Genomic DNA, 10,221 nt, shown 5'->3' with positions numbered 1-10,221 from the left:
GAAAGTACCCTCACTTGTTCCAGTAAATCTCGAGGACGAGATTTTAAACAAGGTGAGGAGGGTATAACAACCCTTGCCAAAATTATTATTTCTTATTTTAATAAATGCCCATCAGGAAACCCTAATTGAGACCCCCAAGTGGTATGGCGCGACCCGTAAAATTTAAAACAGGCAAAACTAGGATCAGGGCCCCTAAAACTCAAGGGGGGTATCCCCTAATTGATAATTATCCGTCGAAATTCAGTTCAAAACACGTATTTTCGAAAGTTGTTGACTCACCAGGGCTATACGTACAACAAGGCTACCCTAGCCAAAATGGGTATGCCCCGCGTGTCGCGCCAGGATCCCTGGCAGCCGGCGCGACACGCGGTGGAGGCCAAAATCCAGTATAAAACCCAGGGGTTTGGCACTTGCATGGTGATGTAGGAAACGAAGATCAAACACGTTGATTCAAAGAATACCCGTGTGTTCTTCCCCAACCCCCAAGATTCCACCCAAAAGGCACGGAATTTGAAGTGAAAAAACTGATTGTGTCAAAATTCAAGTCTGAACTTTTCATTAACTTTAGCAACATATAAATAGAGACCGAAATTCGAAAATGGGCCTAAAACACACTTGGGCCAAAAACTAGAACAAAATAAAAGTCCAATAACTCACGTTCGTTTCGCCTGGTCGCACGCCCAAAACGGACCCCCGTAGCCCAAGTTAGAGCCATTTTAGTGAAGCCCCTTTTGTTACACAATCTTGGGCCTCCAAACACAAAATAGCACGCTCCTCCACACTTGGGCCCACATCACATGGAATGTCTGCTGCGACATAAAAATTCGTTTTCTACGTTACTTTGTGCTCTGATCTTTCTAAAAACACTTAAATCTCGAATCTCTGCTGCGACAACAGGGTAATAACTCGATCACTGCTACGATACAATGTTCGATCGATTAAAACCGATCCGATGGATGTTTAAGTGCTGCCTGAATACGGGCTATACTTTGTCATTCCTCGTGAGGGTTTCGATCTTGTGAGTTATCGTAAACGTTGTATTATGTTACTGACCTAGTTTCGTTTGCATTGTTATTTTAACTAGGTTACCAGGCTTAATCAGTTGATGGACTGTGTCCAGTTAAACTTGCAATGTGAGTCATTCTCTTTTTATCAAATTTGATTTGCAAAAACCTAAATGTTTTTCAGTTATACTTTGCAGTGATTAAGTCTTTGCAAATCTTAAGTTACTGGCAGTAAGTGGGGTATTGTGCACATTACTGCTGTTTCTATCACTTTAGGTGGGCGAGCCTAATTAGTGATATACGTCGCTATTGGGTGACAGGACCCAATAGTGATATGACCACTGTCATAGATCCGGTCGAGTGACAACTGAACCAGCTAATTATAAGATAGGGGCAAATGTGAAAACTCTTAATGCTGTAAATTATAACAATGTGTCATTTTGTGCAAATTGAATGACTCGCCAGTATTTTCCCGTTGATAAAATCTTTTTAAACATGTTTCAGGTGATTTACTGTGAACAAGGAAAAGTCCCGTGTAGCACTACCAGCTTCAATGAAGTGGCTCAGTAAATAAAAAAACATGTTTTGTAATCAGGGGATTTCCCAGTGAAATTCCTTTATTGTAAATTACGGGGTTTGTCCCGAAACTTGAAATAAAATAATTGGGTATTTTCAGTTTAAATGATCCTGTTAAAATTTCCGCTGCCAAATTAAATACCAATACCACGGGTTTCTGTCCCGCGGCATTCGAACCGGGAAACTTGATCGGGGGCCATGACAGCTATTGATTATTGTAATATGCGAATTCTGCGGTTTGAAAACAGGGTTTCTACAACATGCGAAATACATTTGAAATAGTAGGTTATGTCTTGGTTATGATTTTTATAATATGTGAAATAGATGAAAACATGGTTTGAAAACATTTGAACTACTAGGTTATGTTTGGATTATTGTAATATGCGAATTCTAATTGTATATTGCATACAAATGTGGTTTATTATAACATGCGAAATAGATGAAAACATGGTGTGAAAACATGCGAAATAAATGTGAAGCTATTGTGTGTGGTTCATTATAACATGCGAAACAACTGTGAAAAAAATAGTCTGGTTTTTTATAATGTGCGAAGTCTGTTTTTGAGTCACATGCGATTTTGTAGAAATTGATGCTGATGATGAGTTTCATATACCTATTTCCACATTGATGAAAGTGCACAACAAAAAATTGTGAATTGAGCATTATAATTATTAAATATTAAAAACCTCTATATAAAGAAAAAAATGAATTAATATCGATGTGACTGTAATGTGATTTCTAATGATCACTTTTAACATAAATACATAACTTACCACCCCGTCTAAATAATAAATTTACTATTTTAATATATAATACTCAGAGATAACAACCTTCCAGATTAAGACACCAAAACAACACACACAAAAGACACACAAAAAAATAGCCGATAAAAAAAAATTGTGAGTGCATATGTCTATGGCTTCCGTTAATCATGTATCATAGCTGGAATAAATGATCAAGACGTGGTTCAAACTGAAGATTGCATGTTTGGAGATATTGATTCATACGAATCAACATATATTCAGATTCGTACTAATGGAGGTTGAACAAGTCGGTTTGCATAAACCAACATATGTTGGTTCGTAGTTATGGTTGTCCATTCGTAGTAACAGGTTCGTACGAATGGAGGTCCATTCGTAGGTATCCTTGTACGAATCAAGTATGCCTATAAATAGGATAGTAGGGTCTTGTTCATTGTAACTTTGCTGACTTAGAGGGGAAACTCTGTCAGTTTGATTTCGTGGTTTTGTAACATTCTACAATCAATAGAAATCATAGTTTAATTACTTCTTGGTGTTCAATCTACACACATAATTGGATTCCGCACAAGATACATGTTCTACGCATTCAACGGTTACGGAATCGATCCTTGAGCGAATCTACAAGTGGTATCAGAGTGGGTGATTGATTGCATAGATTGAAGACACAAAATTTAGGAAGATTCAAGCAAATCAGAGACAAATTTCATCATCTTTCTTCATATCTTCTTCTACTCATCTTCTACATTTCTTTTTCAATTTTGAACTCAGATTTACGAAGATTTCACAGCTAAAATTGGCTAAATTTTGGATATGTTGTGTGAAAAATGTTTTTAAACAATCCTACAAAGTTTCAGATCAAAATTCTAACAAAATCTTAATCAAATTACTGAAAAACATGGCTGTTTATGTTCAGATGTGTTCGGACAAATCTGGTTTTTGCAGATTCGTACGAATCTAGGTTGGGATTGTTCATTCATACGAATCCAGGAAGTAGATTCATACGAACCGGGGTTTATAATCAAAATTGTTTTTCTGTGCTCATTCGTACGAACCCAGAGAGTGCTCATTCGTACGAATCTAGAGAGTGTTCATTCGTACGAATCAAGGTAGTTGTGTTGTTTGTTTTTCAAAGTTGATTCAAGTGTTTGTTTGATTGTTTGCAGGAATCATGGAAGAGGAATTCTATAATGAGTTTTACAACACATTTACAACTGAAGAAACACCCGTGACAAAGACTACTTCAAGTATTATTTCCGAGAGGTTGAACTTTAATAATATTTACGAAAATCATCAAAAGCCACCGAAACTAATGAATATAGAAGATTATCATTGGTGGAGCAGTAGATTTGAAAACTGGGTGAAAGCTTATGCTTATGATAGTTGGGTTATGTTAACATTGGTATATGAAAAACCTATAAACGATAAACATGAATTACTTAAAATTAAAGAATTTTCAGATAATGATAAAAAGGAACATTCTAATGAATTAAGAATGATAACACTATTGCAACAATCTGTTAGAGAGGATTGAACCCTACCAAAGGAACAGATAATTAAAGCCAAAACTGGATCAGAGCAGTTGGATCCAGAATAAGCAGATGTTATGCATACAAGTCTCTCCCCTTGAAAGTGGTTTCAACATCTGCTGATCTCCTATCTACTGATCATACAAACTGCTGACCTACAACTGCTGATCAAGTCAAAGACTGATGAAGAACTAAAGCCCTGCTGCCCAATCTACTGCCTCGAGTCAAGCAATGCTGATCATGACAAGTACTGCTGGGTTCACAGCAGTGGAAGGATGCAACAGTAGTTTTATTTACTTTATGTAATGAATTGTAATATCAGTAGTTAGCACAGCATAGGTTGTATAGATCAGAGGTTAGAGTTTGTTAGGAAGTTAGATGTCACTTTCATGGTGACGTCAGCTTAGATGCTTCAGTGGTTTGCTCGTGCCTATAAATAGAACAATGCTCTGTACTGTTCTATTAGCTCTTTCACTATCTTCTTCTTGCACGAACAAATACTGTGAGCTCAGGCTGAGGGGGAGTTTGTTGCATACTTGCAGAATTGTAATCGTTGTTTGAAAATAAATTCAATCATTCGGTTCAATGTTAAACTTGTATGTTAAAAGCATTTCTCCTGTTTGATTGTGAAAAGTTTGCTTCCATCTAAATTCCGCTGCACAACTCATTCATCTTCATCTTTATTCAAACGTAAAACACAATCAAAACCAAACTCAGATCCTAACAATTGGTATCAGAGCTTGGACAGTCAAATTTGATTTAACAATCATTTTGACATAAATATTTCAGCTCGTAATCGTTGATATTGATAGTTTGTTCGTTTCGTTGAAAAACAGAGCAAGGTTTAATCACCATTAAAGTTGATTAATCAGTGCCTGTAAAACAACCAGGATGACGTCACAATCACAAGATGATAAAAATAACATTGGCTCTCTTTTCAAACCACCCATGCTTAAACGTAATGAATACAACATCTGGGAGAGAAGGATGGGTCACATCCTTGCTCAACAGAATACTGGATGTTGGAGGTCTGTTGTTTTTGGTCCTCATGTTCCTATGGTGCCAAGTGCTGAGGATGCAAAGAAGTTTGTACCTAAACCAACTGAAAACTATACTGAAACTGACTTTCAAAAGTACGAACTTGATGCCAAAGCATTTAGCATCATAGCATCTGCATTACCAAATGAAATCTATGCTGGGCTGTTACATTGTAACAGTGCCAAAGAATTATGGGATGCATTGAAGGAACAATTTGGGGGAACAGAAGAGGTTATTGAAAACAACAGGGAAATTCTGAATCAGCAGTATGAAACATTTTGTCACATCAAGGGTGAATCATTAACCCAACAAATTGAACGTTTTAGCTGTCTCATTAGTGAACTAAGGCTTGTTAAGGTTACATTTCCGAATGCAACTCAAAATAGCAGGTTTCTTAGATCACTACCTGAAAAATGGGACACAATTGCTTTTGTCACTAGAAATTCAGCTGAGTTCAAAGATCTGACCCTGACCCAACTCCATGGTAGACTCCTGACCTATGAAAGGGAGTTAAACCAGAAAAGGAAGTTGCAAGAGTCTGGTAAAGTTGCTGATGACTATTCATTTGGCAGCACAACTCTTTTTGGTCAGGAAGAATCTGGTAGCAGTAGTAAGGATCAGAGTTATGATCATTTTATTGACGTAACTGCTGGTGAAAATTTTCACAACTCTGATTCTCACTCTGCAAATTATGCTTTCACTGCAAATTGTGAAAACCAGATGTCAGATAACTTGTGCTTTGAACTCAATGATTTGCAACACTTTGATCCCACTGACTTAGAAGAGATGGATATCTTGCATCAATTGGCTTTGCTTAGTGTTAGAACAAGCAAATTCTACAAAAGAACAGGGAGAAAATTCCCATGACTTCATGGGAATTTGAGGGAGGGGTTGGATAAATCAAAACTGAAATGTTACAAATGCAATAGGCTAGGTTATTTTGCTAGGGAATGCAGGAGTCAAACCACTGGTCCAATAATAACTCATCCCAGCTCAAACCCTAGACCACAACATCAAAGCACTGTGCAATATACCCAATATACCCCTGCAACACATGTTAACACTGCTCACTATGCTGCAACCCAGGTGCCTGTGCATTATGTTCAAACCACTGTTCCACAAATTCAGTATGTTCAAGCCCCTGTCCCTCAGGCACAAGTGCAACCTGCTGCACCTCAACAAGCTGCTCCAACAGTTGTACAACCAGATCAACAAAGTTTCTTTACCCAAGGCTTTATTGACTGGAGCAGCATGCCTGATGAGCTTGGTGATGAAAATTTTGCACTCTATGCTTCTAATGATAATTTTAATGATGAATTTTGTTTGATGGCATTAGAGTCAATACCAGAAGGGGTTGAAACTGAAGGTGAACAACTAAGTTCTGAAACAGTGGATGAAGTTGCTGAAGCAGTGGTTGCTGCAGTTGCTGGTGAACTACTGCTGGGAGAAAATTCAGAAACCCTGATTGAACCATTGTCTGACCCCTGGTCCAAAGAAGACAAAGAGAAAGAGAAAAGAAGAAAGCTGGTGAGGAAGAAGTTAGAGCTGATGGAGAAGGTGATCATCAATGTGATTGTGCCATGATGGCTGCTGCCAAGGTAACACCTCAAGTTCTTGAAAAACTGTGTTCAGACAAATGTATTATTGCATTTACTAACATTAAAGAGGTAAATGAAAACCTTAGGCATAAAGTCTTGTCTGATGAAGTCAAATTTGAAAAGTCATTAAAAGAACTTAGAAACAAATTGGCTGAAAAAGATAAAGAGATCAGCAGTCTCAAAGAAGAGCAGAGCATAACCAAAACTCAACTCCAAACTATGGTAGAAAAATACCAAGTTTGCAAAAAGGAGTTGGAGTCCACCCAGATCACCTGTGAAAGATGGGTGGAATCTTGTAAAGGGTATGAGGTTATGCTTGCAAAACAGCTTGAAAGCAATGTCAAGTTTGGTATAGGACATAGAAAATATGATGATCTTGTAAACACTGCTGAAAAACAAGCTGGTTCAACTGAAATAATACCAACCAACAAGAATGGCCAAGAGGTTAAAATAACTGACAAACTTGGTAACAAAATTACTCTGGAAAGATCTGTGGGCTCCTCAACTTTTGAGGAGATTGAGAAATATCAATTTAAACCCACATGGTCTGATGAGTGTGACATCCTGTAAACTTCAAACCAATGGATTTCACAACCACTGATGGTGTAAAAGCTCCAAAAGCAAAGGTCATTCCTATCAAAGATATCCCAACAGAGGTTCAAAACTCTGTTGCTAAGGAATCTGAGAAAAGGAAGAAAAGAGAAAAGATTAAAAACCTGTTTTGTGATTTTTGTGAAAGGAGGAATCATCTAACAAAAGATTGTTTTCATCTAAAAATCTAAACAAGAATGGCCAAGAGGTTAAAATAACTGACAAACTTGGTAACAAAATTACTCTGGAAAGATCTGTGGGATCCTCAACTTTTGAGGAGATTGAGAAATATCAATTTAAACCCACATGGTCTGATGAGTGTGACATCCTGGAAAACTTCAAACCAATGGATTTCACAACCACTGATGGTGTAAAAGGTCCAAAAGCAAAGGTCATTCCTATCAAAGATATCCCAACAGAGGTTCAAAACTCTGTTGCTAAGGAATCTGAGAAAAGGAAGAAAAGAGAAAAGATTAAAAACCTGTTTTGTGATTTTTGTGAAAGGATGAATCATCTAACAAAAGACTGTTTTCATCTAAAAGCATATGATCTAAACAAAACAAGTTTCATTGTACCTGCTGAAAGCTGCACCATCTGTGGTAAAGATAACCACAAAACTAAAAAATGTGTGTATCTCAAGAACTTTGATATAAAAAAGAATGAATACACTGCAAACACAGCTTTGAGTCCATCAACATCATCTGTCAAATTCACAAAGAAGCAACCACTGTTTGTGCCAGTCCAAACAACTGTCACAAAACAGCTGAACCAAACATCTGTTCAAAGAGATGTTCAAGTGACTGATGCACCCCCTGCCAATCAATTCAAGAGAGGTAAGGGACAACCATCATACCAAAGGATCCCACATGTTTATGAGGCTTACAAAAGGCCCTCTAAACCAAGAGTGAACATGCATCCTTTCGGTTTTCAACAGGTGATTGACCAAGACCCACAACAGTGGTTAGAGAAAAACATTCCCAAAAATGTTCAAACCCCTGAGCTAACCACTGTCCATGTATCTGCCACCGTCCCAGACACTGTTGAGACCCCATCCAAAGCCTTATTGGCTTTGGAGACCTTAATGAACTAATCCTTTTACTTTATGTGCAGGGAGCTTCTGCATGCTTAGATAGTCTTTGGTATGTAGATAGTGGAGGCTCCAGGCACATGATAGGATGTAAAGCCCTTCTTCAAGACTTCAAAATTCATGGAGGGGGTGATATATCCTTTGGTAATAATAGTAAAGGGAAAGTTCTAGGGTCTGGTACAGTGAAATCTGGTAATGTAAAATTTGAAAATGTCAATCTTATAGACAATCTAAAATTCAACCCCCTGAGTGTTTCCCAAATGAGTGATAAGGGGTATGGATCATTCTTCATAAAGGAGTGTTGTAGGATTGTTGGACCAGAAATGGTTGAAAAGATTGAAGCAATAATCAAAAATGGTAAAACTAAACTTGTTGCTCAAAGAAGTGGCAATGTTTATGTTGTTGATATGTCAAAAGAGAGTGTTGGTACATTAATGTCTATCGCCTCCGTCATCTCAGTTCGTAGCTGAAACAGAAGAACTATAGTGTTTACAATGTAATATCTTGTTACTAAAAGGCAAGGTGGCATTATTGTAAATAAGGAAAGTTTCCTTATCACCTTTGGCCTATAAATAGAAGCCTTAGGCTTTTAGTTAGAAACTTTTGCCATTTTGATCTTTGGAGCTTAGAGGTTAGAGAGAGAAGCTAGAGAGAGAAAGTAGAGAGAGAAAGGCAAAAGGTGATTCACGGTTCTTGTATCTTTTCAGATCTATCAAAGAATCACGTTAATAGTACGTCACGTGTGTTTCGGTTATTCACGTTCACGGTTTCCGCACGTCGAACGTGTCATACGCAATCGTTTCGGAGTCAAACCGGTCCTAACAAGTGGTATCAGAGCAGGAGCTCGATTGCACAGATCAAACGCACGAATACGCACAGAAATCCTTCAGATTCAGAGTCGAATTTACTCAGATTTGTCAAATTTCTTCATACTTTCTTGTTCTTCACGTTTTTATCTGAAAATCGCAAAATTAACAGTGTTTTTACGGTTAAAATTGGATGAAATTTTGATATGTTGTGCGCCTATATCTGATCTATGATCCTACAAATTTTCAGGTCAAAATTCCAAGCCGTTTGAGAGAAATCAGTGATTTTGTGTTCGGTTGAGCTGAAACTGTTCGTCATGTTGATGTCAAACTCTGTTCGATCGAACAGCAGAAGTCCTACTTGATCGAACTAGCAACTCGTTCGAACAGGAAGTTTAATTGAACAGGAACTTGAATCGAGTAGACCAACCGTTCGGTTAGGCTAGTCGAACGGCTAGCAAAGTGCTAACCGTTCGAACAGGAAGTTATCACTCGAACAGGAATTTTGGATCGAACAGGAATTTTGGATCGAACAGGAATTTTGAATCGAACAGCTGTTCGATCGGTTGGCCTAATCGAACGGCTAGCATCTCCTGTTCGATCGAATAGAAACCTCAGACATTCATTAAAACGTTGACTTGTTGACCTAGCCGATCGACTAGGACTCACCTCCTTTTTGTTCGATCGAACAGCATCCATTCCCAACCGATCGGCTAGCAAAGTGCTAACCGATCGGCTAGAAACTCTTGATCGAACAGCATATTAGTGCACTTCAATCGAACAGCTGTTCGATCGGCTAGAAAGTCATTCACTCGAACAACATATTGACTTTTTGACTCTGTTCGATCGAACAGCACAGCATTCCTAGCCGAACGGCTAGCATCACCGCTACAATACTTCAATCGAACAGCTGTTCGATCGGCTAGCAAAGTCCCATTCGAACAGCAATATCTTCCTACTCGATCGAACAGTAACCTTTTCTATTCGATCGGCTAGCACCACCTCCCACTCGATCGGCTAGCATCCATTACTACTCGATCGGCTAGTAACCATCCCCATCCAATCGGTTGACGAAAATTAAATTGAAAATTTGTTTGTCTTTGTTTTGGAGCATATTATTTGTAAAATCATATCAAATCGATTAATTTCCAAAATCAAGTTTGTTAAAAGTCTTTGAACTAATCGATTGTTTACGTAATTCATTCAGGTGATTCGAGGTAATTCAAAAAGTTCA

This window comes from Helianthus annuus, chromosome 16 (assembly GCF_002127325.2).
Source record: "Helianthus annuus cultivar XRQ/B chromosome 16, HanXRQr2.0-SUNRISE, whole genome shotgun sequence".
Taxonomy (NCBI): Eukaryota; Viridiplantae; Streptophyta; class Magnoliopsida; order Asterales; family Asteraceae; genus Helianthus; species Helianthus annuus.
This window is presented reverse-complemented; position numbering follows the sequence as displayed.